The sequence below is a fragment of the Erinaceus europaeus genome, chromosome 3 (genome assembly GCF_950295315.1).
Source record: "Erinaceus europaeus chromosome 3, mEriEur2.1, whole genome shotgun sequence".
Lineage (NCBI taxonomy): Eukaryota > Metazoa > Chordata > Mammalia > Eulipotyphla > Erinaceidae > Erinaceus > Erinaceus europaeus.
In genome coordinates, this window is record NC_080164.1 from 130,648,486 (window position 1) to 130,672,870 (window position 24,385).

Consider the following 24,385-nt stretch of genomic DNA (forward strand, 5'->3'; position numbering starts at 1 on the left):
TTATTTCATTTTTTATTGCCACGAGGGTTATCACCAGGGCTTGCTGACAACACTATGTTTTTTTTATTAGTGATTTAATAATAATCAACCAGATTGCAGGGGGGGAAAAGGGGTACAATTCCCAACACCAGAAAGTTCTGTATCCCATCCTCTCCACTAGAAGCTTCCCTCTTCTTTACCCCCTCAGGAATATGGACCAAAGATCTTTATGGAGTGCAGAAGTGGGGAGATCTGGCTTCTGTAATTGCTTCTCCACTGGACATGAGAGTTGACAGGCCAATCCATACCCCCAGCCTATTTCTATGGAGCATGGCTGTGGGGAGGGCTCTGAGGAGGTGGCTTTCCAGGACACACTGGTGAGGTCATCTGCCCACGGAAGTCACGTTGGCAGCATAGTAGTAACTGCAACATGGTGGCAGAGCACTAAGAATACACTGCTCCTGACAGCTATTTTTCCTTCCCTCCCTCCCTCCCCACCTCCCTCCATCCTTCCTTCTTTTCTTTCTCTCTCTCTTCCATTCTTTCTTTTTCTCTTCCTTCTTTTCTTCCTTTTATTCTTTCTTTCTCTTATATTTTATTTGATATAACAGACAGAAGTTGAGAAGGGAGGGGAGAAAGAGAGAGAGAGAGAGAGACCGACCTTGCAGACATTCTTCACTCCTGGTGAAACTTTCCTCTTGCAGGTGGTGAGCAGGAGCTCAAGCCTGGGTCTTTGAGTAGGGTAATGGGTGCGCTTGACTGGGTGTACCACCACACAACCCCCAACTCATTTTAATTTTTAAAGATTTTATTTATTTCACATGACATAGAGAACTGCTCAGGAGAGTAGCCAGATCACCATAGGCACACCATTTCTATGCTCTACCAGATGAGCTATTTTCTCTGCCCCTCCTTTTGCTTTCTTCTTCTGTACTCTTCTCACTTCCTTACCTCTACTTCTACTTCTACTTCTTCTTCTGCAAATGGATCTCCCCTGAGAAGAAACCAAACAGTCAAGAGAGTTTGATGGGGACCAACCTTGCTGAATCAAAGTTTAGACAGTCCATCCTGGCTGTTGCAGTTCTACTGAATGGTTTGCCTTTCAAGTTTAGCTTCCCACCTTGATTCTGTGATAACCCATAAACTGGGTAAGTCATTTACTACCTTGAAGTTCTTAGTCCTTATAGAAATAATTTTAGAGGCTTAGACTAAGCCAGGATTTTTTAATGAAAATAAATTATTTACCCTTTGTAACCTTTGGATACATTCACCAGTCCTGAAGATTTGAGCCAGCTTTAGTTTTCCAAAGCTTTCCTACAGCCAAATAAAAGAAATTTATTTTAGTTATTCAAAATATAAAATGGATCTGTGAAGTTACTGATTAAATATTTTACCAAATCACAATCCTGATCCTCATTTTGACTAATGCCCCCATGGTTTTCCCAGCTGTTTAGATGAGAGGAGATAGCTTCAGAGCTAGGTGGCCCAAGCTATAATCCTTTCTCTATTAACCCTTAGAGTAGCTCCTGGGAGTAGCATAGGGGTCAGAATTTTGGGTTTAAGCATGAGATAATGAGTTTGATTCCCAGTTCAGCATATGCCAGAGTGTTTTTGTGTTCTATCTTCTCTCTCTCTCATTAATAAATTAATCTTAAAATAACAGCAACTATGGTTTATGGAAAAAACTTCCTTGGGGGGGCTATTGAGAAGATTAACATTGAGAAAACATGAAAAGAGTCTGAACAGTGTCCCATAGAGAAGCCTTCTCTCACTCCTAATTGAAAACTCTAATCACCCCCTTTCCACACCATCCTTCTCTGTTTCTTGTTTCCGTTTCCGCTAAAGGATTTAAATTATTTAACATACTGTATATCTTACTTATTACTTACTGCCTTACTCCCCTTACTGGACTATAAACTCCCTATGAGTAGAGTTTGTTGTTGTCACTGTAACTGATTTCCTGCTCTATTTCCCATGTCTGTAAAAGGGTCTAACATGTAGTAATTATTCAGTAAAACCTATGCTGGGTAACATGATTAATACACAGCATATAATAATCATTCAATAAGTAATAGCTATTATTATCACTTATCAATTATTATCTGCTGTGAATGGATAGTCACTCTTCTAGTTCTATTCTTCTCAGTCTTTGAGCTTCATTGGCTCAACTGTTACTGATGTAAAGGTTGGTGAGCTCAATGGAAACAGTCAAAAGGGATGCAGATATAACTCTACTGAGGACTACATCCTTGGAGTAATAAAGATAGTCATTTGTTGAATTTCTGTTACATGGTGAGTTTTGGAATCAACATTAATTTTCCTTTTCTCTTAGACCTCAGGAGCACAAAATTAGAGCAATCATCAATGCCTGACCCAATTCCAACACTCTTTCACTGAAGCCTCTTTCATTTTCTATATAAAATTCCAATTTTCACTATTCCAAAGGCACGTACTCTTTCACAGTCTGCTTAGTGAGTGTGAGTTCTTTTATCCACCTTTCATGAACAATAGTAATGTTTAATAGTAATGAGTACATGAGTGCGTTTGCCTAAAAGTTCTTGTGAGCTATAATCCATCTCATGATGATTCTCCTGCCAACTTTTTATTTTGATTGTCTATCCCTGTTTTGTTGATATATGTTGATGTTTTTCCCCCCTGGTGAATATCTCATCATATTTGTATGACTTTTCACTTACATTATATTTAATTCTTATTGAAACTGTAAGAGATAATACTATTATCTCCATTTCTAGTATGAAGGGATGAGATTTATGAAAGTAAATAGATTGTCAAAACTTTTATCATTTATATGAAGAAGGCATGATTTAAAATCATCTTTCTGAATTCAGTCCTCTCATCTTCTCATCTCATTAAGTGGACTTAATTACAGTAAGAATTATGAAATGTCTGAATAAAACTGCTACCATTAATTAGTTTCATTTTACATGATTAAGACACTGTTTTTAAAACTAGTAACTGTTTGTATATATAACTAGACATTGGTTGTTTTCATTATAAAGCAATATATATTATTTGATGGGTATAAATTTAGTATCATTTGTGGGTTATAATTTTCTTTTTTTGTGTGGGTTATAATTTTCTTAAAACATTTGAACATTCCCTACGGAAAGACAGAAGCAGGCTGGGGGTATGGATCAATCTGACAATGCCCATATCCAGCAGAGAAGCAGTTACAGAAACCAAAACTACCACCTTCTGCACCCCATAAAGAATTTTGATCCATACTACCAAAGCGGTAAACGTTAGGAGATGATCAGAGGGCTCTGAACTCCAATTACATCAGGATACAGAGAGAGAAGAGGGGAAAAAATGTGAGGGTGGGGGGAGAAGGACACTCAGAAGTAGTAGGTATGACTTAGGAAAAGAAGGCAGGGCCATAAAACAAAGAGCAAATACATATGTAACAGTTAACCTGTATCTGTGATCTTTGGAGATCTAATGGGGTGGGTGGTAACACAGAACTCTGGTGGTGGGAAAGGTGTTATCTGTTATCTTATAATTTTGTAAAACACTAATAAAAACATTTGAACATTAAATAAAATCTCACAAAACATAACTGTCTTCACATATTTAAAAATTGTCATGTGAAGGAGGAATGAGATTCCAGGACACCAGGTAGAACTAAAAAGAGGAAAATACACAAGAATGGATTCCAAATCATAGAAAGAAAAACACTGATATCCAAAGTGGAATGGTAGCAATCTTCAACATTGACTTCCCTATCTCTGGATCTTAAAGGGTCTTGTGAAAGAGCCAAATAACTCTACATAATATTTCCACATATTCTCTTTCCTTTATTTTATCAGTGTCTCTCTGGGATATAGAAACAAGCAGTCCAACAACAGAGAATCCTAGCCCAGTTTATGAGTAGAAAAAAACTTGAGGCACTGGCCACCTTACATATCAACAGTCAATCTAGACCACAAGCTAGGCTTTCCTTCTCCCTTCCAAAACCAAGAAAGATAAAGCCTATAATGTGCATTGATTCTTTTGTATATTGACAAACGATTATGGGGAATTTATAAAGCAAAAACAGGATTTATCAGACAGAATTTTGAGAAAACCATTTGACAATTGAAGAAAATGAATTTGAAGAAGAAAAACAAAAGGGTCTCGCATACATTTTACAGAATAAGAGGAAATACTATAGTGGTGTGGCTAAGCCAAGATGAAGACATTTTGGAGCCACAGAACTCATGTCTTAGAGCTCTCTCTCTCTCTGGAAATTCTCTCTCCCATGTGAGAGAGATGAGGTTCTGCTCTGAGGTGTTGCTGTTCAAGTCAGCTGGATCAGACTGGATCCAGTTCTTACAGGAACCCATGTGTTATACCTTGTGTTTTAACATATTTTTTTCCTGTAACTTCCCTCTCCTTATTATCTTAGAGCCTAGAGCGAAATGGGGAAGGACGCTGTTTGGTATGTTTTGATTTCATGCTGCTCTCCTACTTCTACCTAAGTTAAAGGAATTCTGTCCATAGGTCAATCTAGATTACTATCGAACCACTTTACAGTTTTATAGCATAAGCATAAAGGGTGTGTGTGTTATAGTTTTCTGAAACATGAAACCTTTTCTAGTGTGATCCTGAGTCCCCAGGGTGATCCTTTTGTAACTATAAAATGAACTGTACCACTCAGAAGGAATTACTGCAGTGAAACAAAAGGGCTAGTCTTGGGCTGGTTATTTTTGTAGTAACCCCCAACACCTTTTAAAGTTTATAATATCTTTTCACATCAGTTACCTAATTCAGGGAGAGCACTGTATATGTATGCAGTATGTAGTGAGTGTCATTCAACTGAAACAATGGATATCGCAAAAGGCATGTATCTTGTTTTTCTGGGAACATAAAACATTATAGAGAGCCATTCATTTAAATGTGTTATGATACCCCTAAATAGAATGGAGTTAACTTAAAAAAAATTCAGGGCTGTTCCTTATGCTTACCCATGTAGTCCCTTATCACTATCACTGATTCAGCTCTGAGATCTTAAAATGGCACACACACACACACACACACACACACACACACACACACACACACACACACACACAAATACAATTTCATGGAAAACTCCATAGTAGAGAAAGCAGGTTTTCAAAGGGTGCTAGGATACTGTAAAATTACTACATCCTCATTTATAGCAAATAGTAGCCATTAGGAGGAAAATACACAACTGTGGTGTTTTTCTTATTAATTTTTTTTATTATCTCTATTTATTTATTTATTGGGTAGAGACAGCCAGAAATCGAGAGGGGAGGGTGGGATAGAGAGAAAGAGAGACAGAGAGACACCTGCAGCACTGCTTCATCACTTGTGAAGCTTTCCTCCTGCAGGTGGGGACTGGGGACTCGATCCTGGGTCCCTGCGCATTGTAACATGTGCACTCAACCAGGTGTACCACTACCCAGCCCCCCTTTTTTTAAGCTTTCGATTATTTTTATTGGATAAGGTAGAGAGAAATTGAGAGGAAGGGGAGATAGAGAGGGAGAGAGACAGAGAGACACCTGCAGACCTGCTTTGCCACTTGTGAAGCATCCCCCCTGAAGGTGGGGACCACGGGCTTGAACCTGGGTCCTTGTGCACTATAACATACTACAGTTGTTTTTATAAGCATTGCTATTTCACTTATTTGCCAATTCCTACTTACACTTAAAAAGTGGTTATTTACAGTACTCAGAAAGGATATTGCTATAGAGGAGCAATACAACTAGGGAGCCCAGTGGAGGTGCACCTGGTTGAATATACATAGTACTAAGCTCAAGGACAAGCACAAGGGAGCTGGTTTGAGCCCCTGGCTCCCCACCTGCAGGGAAGATGCTTCACAAGTGGCAAAGTAGATCTACAGGTGTCTATCTTTCTCTGTCTTCCCTTCCTCTCTCAATTTCTTTCTGCCCTATCCGATAAAATGGAAAAATGGCAGCCAGGAGCAGTAGATTCATAGTACTTCATAGTGCCAGCATAGAACCCCAGCTATAACCCTTGAGGGAGGGAGGGAGGGGGCAGAGAGGGAGAGAGAGAGAGAGAGAGAGAGAAATGGAAGGAGAGAGAAACAAACTTGATTTGATCCTAAGGTCATGAGACGTCTGATTATCATCAATTATGTAATACATAGTGACTTGTTTTTCTCTTCATCGACCAGTAAATATCTGTCTTAATATGCATCATTTTTATTAGATGTTTTGCTATTTTAAGTAGAAATTAAGTAGAAATTACATGAGTTTATTTATATATGCTTCATAAAAGATAGTGAATGGTAAATATAAATATATTGGATTGGATATATATATATATAGTATATATATATATATATATATATATATATATATATATATATATATGTAGTGATTTTGTCTGAATTCTTCTGCATGAGTTTATTTCACAATGGATGAAGGAAAGATTTTTCCTGTTTGAATTTCTTATGTCCTCTAATGTTAAGTTTGATTATTTGTTGAAGAATTCCCCCAGTCCTGACTAATTACCAATATATGTCCTAGAACACTGAGTGAGGAGAAGGAGAAAATGAATAATAAAGTCCTAGAACTGCTAGAGTTTTTAGTGATTGTCTCTTTTAATATTTCCCCAGTTCCATGACACCAGTCAAGGCATTTCTTAGATGAACAAATTGAGTTTAAGAGAGATTACATGATCCTTTATTAAGGTCAACCAAAAATAGTCAAGTTACACAAAGCAAAGAGCTTGGGTGATAAACCCAAGACTTCAAGCATTATATGACTTTGCTTCCTAATTACTCCTGCAGAGGTGAAATCTATAAAGTTACCTGGACATTACAGCAGTACAATTTTCTTTTAAATATTGATGATTTTTTTTACTAAACACTTCTTGATAAAATTATTTTAAAGAAGAATTCTTTGCATGTTGCTAGTGCCATTTATTAGAATTCTCTAAATATTGTTAGTACCATTCACCTAACTTAATACTCAAAGTAGTAAAATACTTAAATTCTTCAGTCATTTTACTATTAAAGTAACTATAGTCTAACTATTAATCAAACTTTATGAATTATAGTCAACAATGAAATTTATTTAATAAGCATTTAAAATGGTCGTAATAAAAATATTCAGTGTACCTTTTCTTTTATAGAATAAAATAACTGATTAAGTTAGAGCAAGTTTTTATTTCTAGATAATGAAATTTAATTTTGTAAAATGTCAAAATGTTCTTTCTGACACAGTCATCATGTTTTCATGTTTTTTAAATTATTAAATTATTTAGAAAGAGAGAAAAACATAAAGAAGAGAGAGTATATTGTTCAGCTTTGGCATAAAGTAATGCTGGAGATTGAACTTATGGTCTCTGGGGTCTCAGACATGCAGATTCTGTGTTCTAACATTAAATTATCTCTTCTGCCTTCATTATCTCTATAGTAAAAGCAACACTTCTGTACTATGTACAGAGTTATGGAAAAAATAATACTAAAGTATTTTCTGCATAAAACAAATAGAGCAAACAGATCCTCTTTCATTATCATAATGGTGGCAGCTGTCTCTGACTGTGAGGAGCACAGGTAGGAAGCAGATAGGAAACAAAGTGGACTATCTTTTTTTTAACTTTTTAAAAATCTTTTTATTTATTATTGGCTAGAGGCAGAGAGGGGTGGGGAAGATAGAGAGGGAGAGAGACAGAGATACACCTGTATCCCTGCTTCACCACTTATGAAGCTTTCCTCCTGGATGTGGGGACCAGGAGTTTGAAGCACACTGTAGTGTGTGCACTTAAGCAAAGTGAACTTTCATGTGTAGTGTTTAATTCTTTGAATAAAGAAAGAATTAGAGTAGATAAAAAAAAAATGTTTATGACTATCATATGTAGATTTTTTTTTGCAAATTTCTCCAAAAATCTATTTTATAATAAAAAGTTGGATACTTTCATACAAGGATACTATCTAAACCTAAACTTCTATATTCAAAGCCTACATTTTAGCAATGTAAACTAATAAAGTTATTTCTTTACCTTTTCCTGGCCACTGATTAGTCACACTTACAGCGCAACTGCCAGTTAAAAGTTGAGAGATTTCTTTTTCTCTCTACAAAAAATGAGAAAAGATGAAAGATTTGTTTAAGTGTTGGGCAGGTGACTTGATGAAAAGCACAGAACTTGCATGCATGAGATGGGGGGTGTGGCTCCAACACCAGAGGAAGCCAGAGAGATTTGCTTTAGCACCAAACTCGTCCACGGAAATAAAGTAAATCTTAAATTTATTTTGCTTTATAGGCTTATTATTGGGGGGGTCTATACCTATGAAACTCCACTGTTCCCAATGGCCATTTTTTTAGAGAGCATGAGAGACAGAAGATAGAGGAGGAGATGGAGAGACAGAGAGGAGAAATATCTGCAGCACTATTCCACCATTTGTGAAGTTTCCTTCTTACAGGTGGGGATCGGAGGTTTGAACCTAGGTCCTCACTAAAAAAAAGAAACATTTTAAAAAATGTTATGCATCTCACTAAGTTTATCAAAATGAGGCCCTTTAATTTTTTTTTAATGTGATGGTATATATTTTCCTCAAACAGTAGTGTGTATGGTGAGTAAACATATAACAAGTTTAATTTTTTTTTTTAAACTGAAATCTGCTTTAAACACCACTAGCATATGAAGAATGTTTCTAGTGCTTGGAGTGATCATTTTGGAATCTACAATTATCCACACAATTGCCTATTAGCTGTCTCTGAAGAGTTGTCAAGAACTATAGGAAAATGGAAGTTAAATACATGAATTTGCACCAGATTTTCCAGAGCATGTATTCAGAGGTGGGTTTAGATAAATGAGGTGGAAGGGCAAGGTTGTTACTTTTGAGTTAGGGAAAAGTTGGAGGAGAATAGGAATTATCTGGTGTAGACTACTATTTTGATATTCTTTCTCTCTCTCTTCCTTCCCAGCCCTCCCCAAACCCCCACCCTCTCTCTTTTATTGAGAAAATCTTTACAAACCTGGAAGTCCCTGAAATCTTCTGAAATTCCCCACCCTCTATTTGGTACAGAGGGTTTGTGGGTGAGGTAGGAGTGGAAGTGGTGTGATACTCTCTTCTAATAAACTTCCTCTTAATTCTTTTCTAATAATTTTTTCTCCTAGCGTGCTGATGGTTCCTGTACTCAAGAAAAAATTCTATTAACTTAAAAAAAAACCTGATAAATGGATAAGGTCGAAAATGAACTCCCTCAATAATGTTTGTTTGTTTATTTTTGGTTTTACCACCAGAGTTATTGCTGGTGCTCAGTGCCTGAAAGAGAAATGCACTGTTCCTAGTAGCTCGCCCTTCCTTCCTTCATTCCTTCATTCATCCCTTCCTTCCTTCCTCCCTCTCTCCCTCTCTCTCTCTCTCTTTCTTTCTTTCAACAGGGAAATTGAGAGGGAAGGGGAAGATAGAGAAGGAGAGAGAGAGACACTTGTAGTTCATCACTCATAGGGACAGAAGCCTAAACCTGGGTCCTTGCATATGGTATGTGTGCTCTCTAGTGGGTGCGCCACCTCTTGTCACAACATACCTACATACACACATCACTACACACACACACACACACACACACACACACACACACGACAAAGTTTGTAAAATATATCTATACTACTTAATGATTTTAAAAAGATGCTTTCTGATGAAAATGTTATAAGGACACAGGTATAAGAAAGAATAAGTTCTTCTTTACTGAGGTATGAATTTGTCTCCTCCTACATAAGACATTCTTAATATAGAGTTAAATAAAATGTCTTATTCTAGAAGCTCCCCAGAATAATGAGCCCTTTCTATTTAAGTTTTTTTTTCAGTGCCTAGGAAATGTTTAATAAGCAATAGCTCTTTGTTTAAAGTCTAGCTTCATAAAATCTGTCTCTATTGTCATTTTTTTTAAGTGAAAACATAAGATGATACTGTCTTTCATATTTCAATTTCAATGCCATTGTACTGAGGGAATTTGGATTTACAGGTCTGTTGTTGTTACCAGGGTACATCTCATCCTTCACTACACCATCAGTCTGTTCCTCCCCTGGGACACAGATTCCCCAGACTTCCTGTTGTGCTCATCCCTTCCTGCATTTAGGTTCCCCAGTCTGTAGCAACAGACTACAGTGCTTTGAGTTTTCACCCTGTATTGCCCTTTGCTTTGTTTCTTAGATTCCCCGCATTAGTGAGATTACCCTATTTGTTCACTTTTCGGCTTGCTTCACTCAACATAATTCCCTGTAGTCCATTTATGTCAAAGCAAAAGAAAATAATTTTTGTCATTTCTTTTTTTTTTTTCATCTTTTAAAATTAATTATTTATTTCCTTTTGTTGCCCTTGTTTCATTGTTGTAGTTATTATTGTTGTTGTCGTTGTTGGATAGGACAGAGAGAAATGGAGAGAGGAGGGGAAGACAGAGAGGGGGAGAGAAAGATAGACACCTGCAGACCGGCTTCACTGCCTGTGAAGCGACCCCCCCCTGCAAGTGGGGTGCCGGGGGCTCGAACCAGGATCCTGATGCCGGTCCTTGTGCTTTGTGCCACGTGCGCTTAACCCGAAGCACTGCCGCCCGACTCCTGATGTTTTGTCATTTCTTACAGCTGTATAGTATTCCATTATGTACAGATACACTTCCTTAAATATTCACTTGTTCTTGGACAACTGGCTTGTTTCCAAATTTTGGCTATTGTAATTTTTTGTTTGTTTTAAGAACTCATAGCATAGTCTTTATAAATATAACCTGACTTCCTAAGTTAAAAAGAAAATACCCACTGTTATAAAGGGCAGTAGTGAAGGCAAACTTTCTAACTTTCAAATCCTTACAACTTCCAAAATAGTTAAAGTAGGACATAAAGTTTTGAAAACATCTCTAAATAGTTGTGATTTGGGTTGGCTGTGCCCCTGCTCTCATGTTAAGTAATAGTTATCTTTAGATGCAAAACATGTGGTAACATAAAAATGAGTGAGAACTGTGTTGTCTTTTGGGTGGTGAGAAAGAAAAATCCTATACGTCTTAGCAAAACCAGTCTTTAAAGTCTGTTATGGCACAAACTGCAGGAAATTTTCATCTGACAAGTTTAGTGTCTATTAATCTTCATACAGATTTTACAGAAATTTTTCTTTTTTCAGAGCTGCAAACAACTTACATATACATATATATATATTCATTTCACATTATCAAGTTAGCAAATCATATTTCAAAGGAGAGGGAACACTTGAACCTATTAAGCAGCAGCTCTTCTAGAGAAATTATAACAAGTATGAAAATAAGTTATTTGCAAAAAAAAAAAAAAAAGCCTAGCAGAATTTGTTCTAAAGTGCACAAAATGTGGGAGGAAATGCAAAATAGGACAGCTTATTGAAAGTAAATTAAGGAAGAGTCTAATATTCTCACATGTAGGAGAGAACAGTCAGCCAATATTTCAAAGGAACCCTGGCCAGTGTAGGAACAGAGAGGATAAACTTGCTTCTCTGTTACAGAAGCTATCATCTCAGAATCTTAGTTCCTTCCACTGTAAAGTGACGGCACTGATTACATGATTTCAGAGATGTTTCTAACCATCAAATGCTACTTCATCTTAAGACTTTTTTTTAATTGTTAGTCTTTAGGCTGGTTCCATCTGGATACCTCAGCAGCCAGCAAGAGGCTGGAGGAGGCCCAGATGTGATAAGCTTAACCCAACCTCACTAACTTTATGATTATGACATATTTTTCCCTCAAGTTCAATGTGTGCATTATTATAGTGATTATGATGCTTGAAAGAGGCCATTCGGATCTGCTTTCACTTTCCCCTAGGGCTCTGCCTACACTAGAGGCAGTGACTGCAACTATATGTACCATGACAGAAGTACATGCTTTGGAGCTGCTTTAAAGAAACTTGAGAGTCAGCTTAAATGGAGATCTCATTTCTGAGACTTTTTTTTTTTGCCCAACAAATATGTGTATTATATAGCATGTTCAATTATCTTGACCTCCCCAGAACTGAATTTAGTACCCAAGGTCTAAAGTAAGTCTTAGACAAATCTTCAGCTATAGACAAACTGAAATGACTGGTCAATCTCATCCCACAAGTATATATCGAGAGGGAATCTTATGTGGGTCAGATGCTGGAAAACCAGAAGCAATTCCTGCTGTCTTGGGGCTGCTACACAGGTGGACAAAACATAATAAACAAGGGGAGAAACAATCATAGTTACAGATGGAGACATAGTTACTGGGATTGAGAACAATTGTGGGGCCCTTGTTTAAAGGGGATAAAACAAAGCTTCCCTTAAAGTAAGACCAAAAGAATGGAAATCAAACTTGGATATTGGAACTAACCAGGACAGGTTAGTTCTAGGTCATCTCTAAGAATGAACAAGCATTTCAAGAACAAGTTAGAAGGATATTTTCACTCCCTAAAATTACCCATCGATGTACTTAGAATACAAAGTCTAATTGAATAATTTAGAATGTAAGTATGTGGGAACAAAGAATTTATTTAAAACTTCAAGTGCCCACAACTATATTTGGTAGCCAATGTCTACTGACTAGTTAAATATGTGAAGGTATTGCTACCTTACTTAAGCCAAAGAGGGATTTGTCTCTCAGCTTTAAGTCTTCAACTTTATGGCAGTTCATTTCATTAGAAAATTTCTTACCTCCCACAAACAGCTCTTTGTTATGACTGTCTCAGGCCTGGTCATGACACTTCCATTTTCTTGGCCACTTTGGATTAAGACCTCAGAGGAGCCCACCTAGCTTCTTTACTCAGTCTTTTTTCCTCCACCCATCAGTGGCTACATACTCTCATTTTCTAAGCAACACCCCTGCCCCAAATACACACACCACCTCCAACTTTCCTTCTCTTGCCTCATCATTTCTGACCCCACTATATGCAGAGATTAAAGAAACTATCACTTATGTGTGATAGTTTATGTGTGTGGAGTGCTCCTCCGGCCCCAACCTCCTACACAGGTCACACACACATGGATATATACTAGACACTGGCTGATATGCAGTGAGTGACTCAGGAGCTTTAATTGTTCACTTGCTTCAAAACCGACGGTGATGTGACATATTGGAATCATTGAGGTTCTCCATCAAATGTGACAATGTTATCTTTCATTTCTGCTTTCACACACAATAATCTGAGAGAGCAGACTGCCTGTCTCTGGGAAAGAGCTGTCCATATCTTCCCATCTCTGTGATTTTCTCATTTGATCCCATGCACCTCGAATAAAATTCTGTGGTCCTTGGATGGTAAATAACTCTTTCTGCCTGGGTTGTAGAAACCAGTGAAAATATATTAAATTTGTGACTCAGAGATGGATGGCACAGAAGACAGAGCATCAGGTTTGCACGCATGCGGTTGGCACATTTGACCACATGTGCCAGAGTGATGGTCTGTTTCTCTCCTTCTCATAACTAAATGAACTAATACAAATAGGAATAAAAGAATTTTCATCTGGTTTGGCAAAGTAGTTTGCTTGCAGAGTGCACTGCTTTGCCATGTCCTGGACCTAGGTTTGAGTCCGGTCCCCACTGCAAGGAATGAAACGTCATGCTGTGGTTTCTTTCCCTATTTTTGCCTCTAACTGAAAAAGTCAGCATGAAACAATGAAGCCCTGGAAGTGATATTAAAAAAAAAAAAAGCAAAAGAAAGCTTATTTTAAAAAGATATCTGTGTGGGAGTGGGGTGGTTGGGCAGTAGCAAAACAGGTTAAGTGCACATGGTGCAAAGCACAAGGGCCAGTGGCTTGAGGATCCTGGTTTGAGCCCCCAGTTCCCTACTTGCAGGATGGGGGGGGTCGGTTCACAAGTGGTGAAGCAGGTCTGCAGGTGTCTATCTTGTTCTCCCTCTCTCTGTCTTCTCCTCTCTCCATTTCTCTCTGTCCTATCCAATAACAACGACATCAATAACAACAATAATAACCACAACAATGTTAAACAACAAGGGCAACAAAAGGGAAAAAAATAGTCTCCAGGAGCAGTGGATTCCTGGTGCACCAAGTCTGAGCAATAACTCTGAAGGCAAAAAAAAAAAAAAAAAAAGGTATCTGCAAAGCGGTGAAGCAGGTCTGCAGGTGTCTTTCTCTCCCCCTCTCTGTATTTCCCTCCTCTTTCCATTTCTCTCTGTCCTATCCAACAACAACAACATCAGTAACAACAATAGTAACTACAACAATGATAAAACAACAAGGGCAACAAAAAAGAAAAAAAATAGCCTCCAGGAGGAGTGCATTCATGGTGCAGGCACTGAGCCCAGCAATAACCCGGGGCAGGGGGCAAAAAAAAAAAAAGAAATAAAAAAGATATCTTAAATTGTACACATGTGTCTATAACTTTGCTGTAAACCCTTATTTCCTCAATAAAATGGTTTAGGAAAAAATAATTCAATTATGGAAAAATATAAACATACCTAGAAATTACTTCTAGACCCAGCACACATTTAATAACTGAATCATAATGACTATGATATGTATGTATATATATATATATTAATGACTATGATAGATAAATTAAGTACTAACAGATGCTTTTGAGCACTGAGTGACTTCTTTTTTTGTACAAGTTTTAGGAATTCAAAGCCATGGTCCCTGATGCCAAGCTGTTAGTGAATATGATTGAAGGAATCACCATAAGCACACACTTTTTTAAGCACTGGCCTGCTCTTTGTTTTGTTTTTATATAAGGGATCATTTGTGAACATCCAAATTAAATTTAAGGAAAGGTGGTACTCAGGGTGATTAACATTTATTGAGTATTTTACTATATGCCAGATGTTACAGTAAGTGCAATGTACATACACTAAGTGCAATGTAAGTACACTATGTTCAATTAATCTGCAGAACACTCCTAAAGCACTTAATGTTATCTCCCTCTTCCTAGAAGGAATCTGAGTCAAGTTTTAAGAAAATGCCTGAAAACAAAACAATAAATAACAGAACCAAGATTTACATTCAATGGGCCTGAATTTAGATTGTTTTATCATAAGGACAGAGTATACAGAGCAGACACATAAACTTCAGGTGAATTTGCATTATAAAAGGTGTTTTAAGGAGGCCAGGCAGTCATGCACTTGATTGAGCACATACAATACCAAGTTCAAGGACCCTATTCCCACCTGCAGGAGAGATGATTCACAAGCCTGGTCTTTCCCTCTCCTCTCAATTTTTCTCTGTCCTATCAAGTAAAATAGAAAGAAATAAAAAGAAAAAAGTGATAAAGTGTTCTAACTGAAGTAAATCCAAGGCCCACGTGATTTCCATGACTAAGCATCCTGTTAAATTATGTCCTGCTAGGGGGGCGGGGCAGTTCTGCAAGCCAATCAAGATCACCCACAATGGAAACAGGAACAACTCGATTCTGGCTCAGTATGAAATCGGACAAATTGTTTAATCATTGTTAGTTTCAGTTTTTTAATGTATAATGTTTTAAAAATAACTCTTGAAAATGCAAAGAGAAACATGTATATAAAGCCACTAGCATAATATCTGGAATATTGAACTCAATTGATAGCTAATTAAATATAATTATCAGCAATTTCACTGTTATTTTAAATTTATTTGTTTATTTATTTACTTATTAGAAAGAGCCAGAACATCACTCTGGCAGATGTGCTATCAGGAGTTGAACTCAGGACCTCATACTTGAGAGTCCAACATTTTATCCACTGTACCACTTCCAACAGTTTCTATGCCTCAGTCTCTCCCAGGCTCTTTTAAAAATGTTAACTATACAACAAGGGCAACAAAAGGGAATAAATAAATAATTTTTTTAAATGTTAACTATATTTGCTTACTTATATGTGTGATTTCATTTTGTGCTGTTTCAAAATCATTTGAAAGTCACTGCCACCCTTAAATACTTAGCATACATGTTCTAAAATGCATAATTACATAAATACAATAAAAATATACAGATTATTGATCAATAAAAGTACTTAAGAAATTTCCAAAATTGTTTTTCCCAACAATATTTTGAACCAGCATGCAAACTGTGTTAAATGTTGGGTTATTATTCCTTTATTCTCTTTTAATCTCTACCAGTCCCCAGCCCACTGCTAGTGTTTTTCTGCATTTCTTATCATTACTTTTTAAATAAGCCAGGTCATGTGGGGGGCAGGGGCAATGGTTGGGGAGGTGGGGAGCAGAGGGCTTGCATGTCTGAATTCCTGAAAGTGAGATAGTGGTGATCTAGTCTCTCATGAAATACATAAGATTTTTTTAAAAGAATAAATACTTTAAAAAACAGGCTTTTTTTTTTCTGAAGAAAGCATCACTTTGTAGAATTGGCTAGTATTTTCCTTAAGTTGCCATTTAGTTTTTTCTAATAGTCCGATATTCTAAACTGGAACACAGGCTCTCAGGGCATGATTGTTCTCTGCTACCTTGTCATATTACATCACATCAAAATTTCCACCACCACTTCCTCTTCAAAAGATCTTGTGGTTTTGTAGCTACCCTAAGGTAAATCTAGACAGGGGTTTTCATCTCAGGCTTTCTTAGAGTCACATGGGGTTAAGGCAGGTGGTATGGATATTTGCTCCTAAATTCTATACCCAGAGTTCCTAGTCTCCACTCAGGCTCTGTAATGGCTTAAAGCTCCCCACATCATGCTTAGCATAGGGTAAAGTGTGACTGGTTTAGAATACATATTTTGAGAGAACCTTTCTTATTTGCCATGACATATTCTCAGTGCTTAGTGCTATCCCTGGCTCAAAATTTCTCAACAATGCATGCTGAATTAATTAATTTATTCGTTAGTTAATATCTAGCATATGGAGGGCCTCATGTTTCTTTCAAACTAGCTTTTCCTTTATTTCTAAATGACATGCTAAGGAGCCACTAGGTTCATTTAATAGCATATGTAGAGAAATCAGAACGTGCCACACTATTTTTCAAAATTTTGAAAATTTCAAAAGAATCATTTTCAAGCTTCTAAGAGGGGAAAAAGAAAAAAGCTGTCACTCAGCTGTAGAGTAAAATTAATTCTGTCACAGATATTTCCAGTTTTTTTTCTTTATACATTAGCCATTATAAGAACTGGTGAAATGCTTCTAAAAATGTTATAATGGAAGGAAAGGAAGACTGGGAGTTTGCCTTCATTATAATAGGTTTTTATTTCAAATATAATGAGAAAAATTCAACCATATGGAGGGGTTTAAAAGAAAGAATGATTTTGTGTACAGTTATGGTATTTTTTTTCAAATTCAACTTTGGGAAATTTATTTTTGATAAAGATAAATATTTAGAGGTAAGATGGAGAAAGACAGACACCTACAGCACTGTTTCACTGTGTGAAAGCTTATCCCCTGCAAATGTTGCCTGGGGGCTTGAATCTGGGTTTATGAGCATAGTAATGTGTGCCAGGTATGCCACTACAGAGCCCCTAGTGAAATCTTAAGACTAGAAAAGAAAATGTAGGATTTGTTAGGGTTTGCCAAAACAAGGTACTTGGAACTTGAAATGCAAGAGATAAAACTAGCCACTCTCTACATAAGTAAGCAAGTACATAAATAAATAAATTAAAATCCTATAATGAATTTAGAAAATAGCAAATAAACGGTTACATTTCTATTTAAACAAATCACCAACATTTCAAAAGGAAATTATCAAAGGGTATGAATACATGATATCTAAAAAGGCTTTTATATAGAATAAAAATGCTTAATCAAGCTTATTGACAAACATGTAAATTAAAACTATATTGACACTTCTTTCTATACTTCACCAGGTTATTAAAATCCCACTGTAGTTGAGGATTACAAATGCATATACCTTTTGATTCAACAATGTTGACTTAGAAATAATAAACTACAGGTGTGTTGCACTCATTATGTGAAATAATTGGTGAACAAAATTATTCATTTCCTCAAAAAAGATTAGAGGCAACTAAATGTTCATCATTAGAAAACTGGGTAGACCCCAAATCTTCATCTGCACTATTCCAGCCTTTAGGTTCATGATTAGTCAACAATTTGTTTGGCTTTATATCTTAACTCTTTTTTCAGCCACCAGTTTCCATATGCTAACACGATGCCAATTGGACTTCCCTGAGCAGATGACCCCACCAATATGTCCTGGAGCCCTGCTTCCCCAAAGCCCTGACCCACTAGGGAAAGAGAGAGGTAGGCTGGGAGTATGGGTCGACCTGCTAACGCCCATGTTTAGCGAGGGAGTAATTACAGAAGCTAGACCTTCCACCTTCTGCACCCCATAATGACCCTGGGTCCATACTCCCAGAGGGATAAAGAATAGGAAAGATATCTAATTTTTGACAAAGGGGCTCAGACTATTAAATGGGGAAAGTAGAGTCTCTTCAACAAATGGTGTTGGAAACAATGGGTTGAAACATGCAGAAGAATGAAACTGAACCACTGTATTTCACCAAATACAAAATTAAATTCCAAGTGGATCAAGGACTTGGATGTTAGACCACAAACTATCAAGATACTTAGAAGAAAATATTGGCAGAACTCTTTTCAGCATAAATTTTAAAGACATCTTCAATGAAACAAATCCAATTACAAAGAAGACTAAGGCAAGTATAAACCTATGGGACTACATCAAATTAAAAAGCTTCTTCACAGCAAAGGAAACCACTATCCAAACCAAGAGACCCCTCACAGAATGGGAGAAGATCTTTACATGCCATACATCAGACAAGAATTTAATAACCAACACATATAAAGAGCTTGCCAAACTCAACAACAAGACACAAATAACCCCATTCAAAAATGGGGTGAGGACTTGGACAGAATATTCACCACAGAAGAGATCCAAAAGGCTGAGAAACACATGAAAAAATGCTCCAAGTCTCTGATTGTCAGAGAAATACAAATAAAGATAACAATGAGATACCACTTCACTCCTGTGAGAATGTCATACATCAGAAAAGGTAACAGCAGCAAATGCTGGAGAGGGTGTGGGGTCAAAGGAACCCTCCTACACTGCCGGTGTGAATGTAAATTGGTCCAACTTCTGTGGAGAACAATCTGGAGAACTCTCAGAAGGCTAGAAATGGACCTCCCCTATGATCCTGCAATTCCTCTCCTGGGGATATATCCTAAGGAACCCAACATATCCATCCAAAAAGATCTGTATACACAAATGCTCTTGGCAGCACAATTTGTAATAGCCAAAACCTGGAAGCAACCCAGGTGTCCAATAACAGATGAGTGGCTGAGCAAGTTGTGGTATATATACACAATGGAATACTACTCAGCTATTAAAAATGGTGACATCACCATTTTCAGCTGATCTTGGATGGACATTGAAAAAATCATGTTGAGTGAAATAAGTCAGAAACAGAAGGATGAATATGGGATGATCTCACTCTCAGGCCTAAGTTGAAAAACAAGATCAGAAAAGAAAACACAAGTAGAACCTGAAATGGAATTGGCGTATCGCACCAAAGTAAAAGACTCTGGGGTGGGTGGTTGGGGAGAATACAGGTTCAAGAAGGATTCAGAGGACCTAGTGGGGCTTGTATTGTTATATGGGAAACTGGGGAATGTTATGCATGTACAAACTATTTTACTTTCTGTTGAATGTAAAACATTAATTCCCCAATTAAAAAAAAAAGGTTATAACATGAAGAAAAAAAAAAGAATAGGAAAGATAACAGGGGAGGAGATGGGATATGGAGTTCTGTGGAGTTGTATGCCTCTTATCCTATGGTTTTTGTCGGTATTTCCTTATTAAAAAAGATAGAAAGAAAACTGGGTAGAAGTGTTCTAATGCAGTCACAGAATCAGATAATAAGTACAATATATAATAAAAGGACTTACATACCTATGTAGAATGTTCATATACTCTCAGTGCAAAAGAGTATACTTGGGTAGATAAACATTGAACTAGTGTGGTTAGGTATTTAAAAAGGAGGTGGGTTATAGGTAGGTAAAATACAGGGAAACAGGAAAGAAATCTCTCTCAGAACACCTCAAAGAGACCCCTTGCAGAAAGGGAGATATTCACATGCCATACATCAGACAAGAGAATAATCACCAAAATATACAAAGAGCTCAGCAAACTTAGCACCAAAAAAGCAAATGACCCCATCCAAAAATGGGCAGATGATATGAACAGAATATTCACTACAGAAGAGATCCAAAATGCTAACAAATATGAAAAATTGCTCCAGGTCACTGATTGTCAGAGAAATCCAAATAAAGTCAACATTGAGATACCTGTATGCCTGTGAGAATGGCATACATCAGGGAGTCGGGCTGTAGCGCAGCGGGTTAAGCGCAGGTGGCGCAAAGCACAAGGACCGGCATAAAGATCCCGGTTCGAACCCCGGCTCCCCACCTGCAGGGGAGTAGCTTCACTGGCGGTGAAGCAGGTCTGCAGGTGTCTATCTTTCTCTCCTCCTCTCTGTCTTACCTCCTCTCTTCATTTCTCTCTGTCCTATCCAACAACAATGACAACAACAATAATAACTACAACAATAAAAAACAACAAGGGCAACAAAAGGGAATAAATAAATAAAATAAATATTTAAAAAAAGAGAATGGCATACATCAAAAACGACAGCAGCAACAAATGCTGGAGAGGCTGTGGGGGAAAGGAACTTTTATACACTGCTGGTGGGAATGCAAATTGGTCCAATCTCTATGGAGAGCAATCTGGAGAACTCTCACAAGCTAGACATGGACCTTCCCATTGACCCAGTAATTCCCCTCTTAGGGATATATCTCAAGGACTCTATAACAGCCAACCAAAAAGATATGTGTACGCCTATGTTCATAGCAGCACAATTCGTAATAGCTAAAACCTTGTAGCAAACCAGGTGTCTAACAACAGATGAGTGGCTGAGAAAGCTATGGTATATATACACAATGGAATACTATGCAGCTATCAAGAACAGTGAACCCACCTTATCTGATCCATCTTGGATGGAGCTAGAAGCAATTATGTTAAGTGAGCAAAGTCAGAAAGATAAAGATGAGTATGGGATGATCCCACTCATCAACAGAAGTTGAGAAAGAAGAACAGAAAGGGAAACTAAAAGCAGGATTTGACTGAATTTGGAGTAGGCACCAAAGTAAAAACCCTGGGTTGAGAGTGAGGGTGGATGTTCGGCTTTATGGTTGGGGGGGGGAGAATGGGCTAGGACACAGTCTTTTGGTGGTGGGAATGGTGTTTATGTACACACCTATTAATTTGTAGTCATATAAATCACTATTTAATTAATATAAGGGGGGAAAAATTGATAGAATGTCTCAAAGTTTTTAATGCACAGACCATAGTCTTTGATATGTTAACTGTCTTAAAAGCTTAGAACAAGGAGAACAGAAGCAACCGATGGCACAGCTACATACAAATAATATTAAAGAACATAAACTGTGGTGATGTTGTTATGATACAGCAGATATTAGCAAAGGGATTTTTCTTTTTAAAATTTTTTAATATTTATTAAACTGCTAAATTTTTAAAAATATTTATTAACTAGTTATCTACACAATGGAGATCCCTCCCGCAACTCTTCATCTGCACTATTACAGCATTTAAGTGCATGATTAGTCAACAACTTGTTTGGCTTTATATGTTAATTCTCTTTTCAGCCACCAGGTCCCAGATGCTAGCATGATGCCAACCAGACTTCCCTGGACAAACAACCCCACCAATGTGTCCTGGAGCTCTGATTCCCCAAAGCCCCACCCCACTAGGGAAAGAGAGAGGCAGACTGGGAGTATGGATTGACCTGACAAACCCATGTTCAGCAAAGAAGAAATTACAGAAGCTTGACCTTCCACCTTCTGCATCCCACAATGACCTTAGGTCCATACTCCCAGAGGGTTAAAGAATAGATATGCTGAGAGGTAAGATGGCGACGGCCTGAGAAGTCGCTTAACAGCGAGTGCTCTGATAGCATCGCCGGCAAAGGTAGGATTTTCTGCCTTTAGCAGGCCAGTCAATAAGGGGGAGGGCACCAAAGAAGTTATTACAGTTTAATTTGGGTTAACAATTAGAGCAAAGGTGACACGGACTAGCGGGGCTCCAGAATTCCCAGGCGGCGCCAGGCAAGGCAAGTGCGCCGGGCATTGTCCTCCGCCCGCCCGGGAAGGCGGCTCCTCCGCCGGTTGCAGAGCGCAGCGGGCAGAGGACCCGGAGAGAGCACTTTAGCTCGGGGGCTGCCTCTTGGGAGTTGCCAGGGTCCACCGCGACCCTGAGGGTGGATCCAAAGACTTCTTGAGTATAGCTCTCATTGGATCAAAGGACTTGGAGCTAGTGTTCATTTTTGAGAAATCCTTTAAAAAAGTCTGGAGGGCGGGGTTTCCCGGAAGATGGCGCCCGGAGAAGCAGAAGCGGTTAGCCTTTGAGCTCCGGACACATCTCGTGTAAACAATAGGATTTTCTGCCTTTAGCAGGCCATCCAATAAGGGGCCATAACGGTCATACCAAGGATGTTTCTATAACTTAATTTGGGTTAAGAATTAGAGTAGGGGAAAAAATTCTTTTTTCTTCCTTTTAATTTTCAAGCATACATCCTTCCCGCCGCCCCCCCTCCCCCCATAAGCAGTGCCTGGGACCAGCTACTAGCAGGATACCCCATACCACCAAACAGGGTTTTTTTTTTTTTTTTTTTTTTTTTTTTTCCTTTTTCCTTTTTTTTTTTTTTTTAATTCACTGATACACATTTGGGAAGTTCCTCGCACTGCTCTTTAATTACAACTCTTCTTCCTATCTTCTCCCTTTTCTCTCTCTTATCTCTCTCAATCTCTCTCTTTTTTTTTTTTTTTTTTTTTTTAATCTTGTCATACACTTCTTTCTTCTTTGCCTTTCTGAATTTCTGAATTACTTTGGGGAAGAAATCTGACCCAGAGTGGACTCTCTATGTGTGTATCTCTGCTCTAGTTCCCTTTACACTCTTGTTACCCTTAGAATATACACTGGATAGTAGATTTGCATAACTGTCTATTCTTGCTATCCTCTCTTCCTTTTCTCTTTCTTCACTGGGATTTGGTTACTATTTTTTCACGGACTGGAGAAATTGTTTGGCTAACTGGTAACGATTAAACTCCTTCAATACTTACTTCAGTTGCTACGGTTATTCCGGAGGTTGGTGAGTGCAATTGTCATAAAGGTATTTAGTACAGTGTTACTTGTGCTCAAAACACAACAACTGAGGAACAACAGAACATTAAAAAAAAAAAAAAGAGAGAAACACATAAATTAAAAAAAAAATGGGTAGATTAAAAACAAATAAAACTGCTACCCCAATGAATGAAGACAAGAGCCCAGAAGAAACCACAAATCAGTCAGAAGTAACCATAGATAAGAAAAGTATGCAAGCAATAATAAACTTATTAATCACAGAAATGAAAACAACATTGGAGGAAAGAAATGGCAGTATTAGGGAAACAACAGTTGAGACCCCCAAGGAAAATACTGATTATCTTGAGACAATTAGAGAACTGAAAGCTGAAATAGCTGTAATGAAGAAAGAAGCTGAGGCAAGGGAAAGCAGACTAACAGAAGCAGAAAACAGAATTAGTCAGACAGAGGATGAGTTAGAGAAAACTAAGAAAGAGGTGAAAGAGCTTAAAAAGAGATTGAGAGACACTGAAAACAACAACAGAGACATATGGGATGATCTCAAAAGAAGTAACATTCGTATAATTGGCCTGCCAGAGGAAGAAAGAGAGGAAGGGGAAGCAAACATCCTAGAGGAAATAATACAAGAAAATTTCCCAGACCTGAATAACAGAAAGGATATCAAGGTGCAAGAGGCCCAGAGAGTACCAAACAGAATCAACCCAGACCTGAAAACACCAAGACACATCATAGTCACAATGAGAAGAAGTAAGGATAAAGAAAGGATCCTAAAGGCTGCAAGAGAGAAACAAAAAGTCACATACAGGGGAAAACCCATAAGACTTTCTGCAGATTTTTCAACTCAAACTCTAAAAGCCAGAAGGGAGTGGCAAGATATCTATCGAGCCCTGAATGAAAAAGGGTTTCAACCAAGGATTATATATCCTGCTAGACTTTCATTCAAGCTAGATGGAGGGATCAAAACCTTCTTAGACAAACAACAGTTAAAGGAGGCAACTATCACCAAGCCGGCCCTGAAAGAGGTATTAAAAGACCTCTTATAAACAAGAACATCACTATAATACTTGTAATATATCAGAGCAAACAAATTGTTTCTTAGAACAATGGCACTACAATACATTAAATCCATAATATCAATAAATGTCAATGGCTTAAACTCACCCATCAAAAGGCACAGGGTGGGGGGATGGATCAGAAAACATAACCCAACCATATGCTGCTTGCAAGAATCACATCTGTCACAACAAGATAAACACAGACTTAAAGTGAAAGGATGGAAAACTATCATACAGGCTAACGGTCCACAAAAAAGGGCAGGAACAGCCATTCTCATCTCAGACACGATAGATTTTAAATTAAATAAAGTAATAAAAGATAGGCAAG

General features: G+C 37.7%; 1 protein-coding gene and 1 long non-coding RNA gene across 2 annotated transcripts in view; one reads left to right on the top strand and one right to left on the bottom strand.

Annotated features, from left to right (window-relative positions):
- The window catches only part of RASGEF1B (RasGEF domain family member 1B), a 200,574-nt gene that overhangs the window by 38,926 nt on the left and 137,263 nt on the right, over window positions 1-24,385 (bottom strand). The gene's annotated exons all lie outside the window — the stretch shown is intronic.
- Window positions 1-24,385, top strand: part of LOC132537542 (uncharacterized) — a 32,365-nt gene that overhangs the window by 1,197 nt on the left and 6,783 nt on the right. The gene's annotated exons all lie outside the window — the stretch shown is intronic.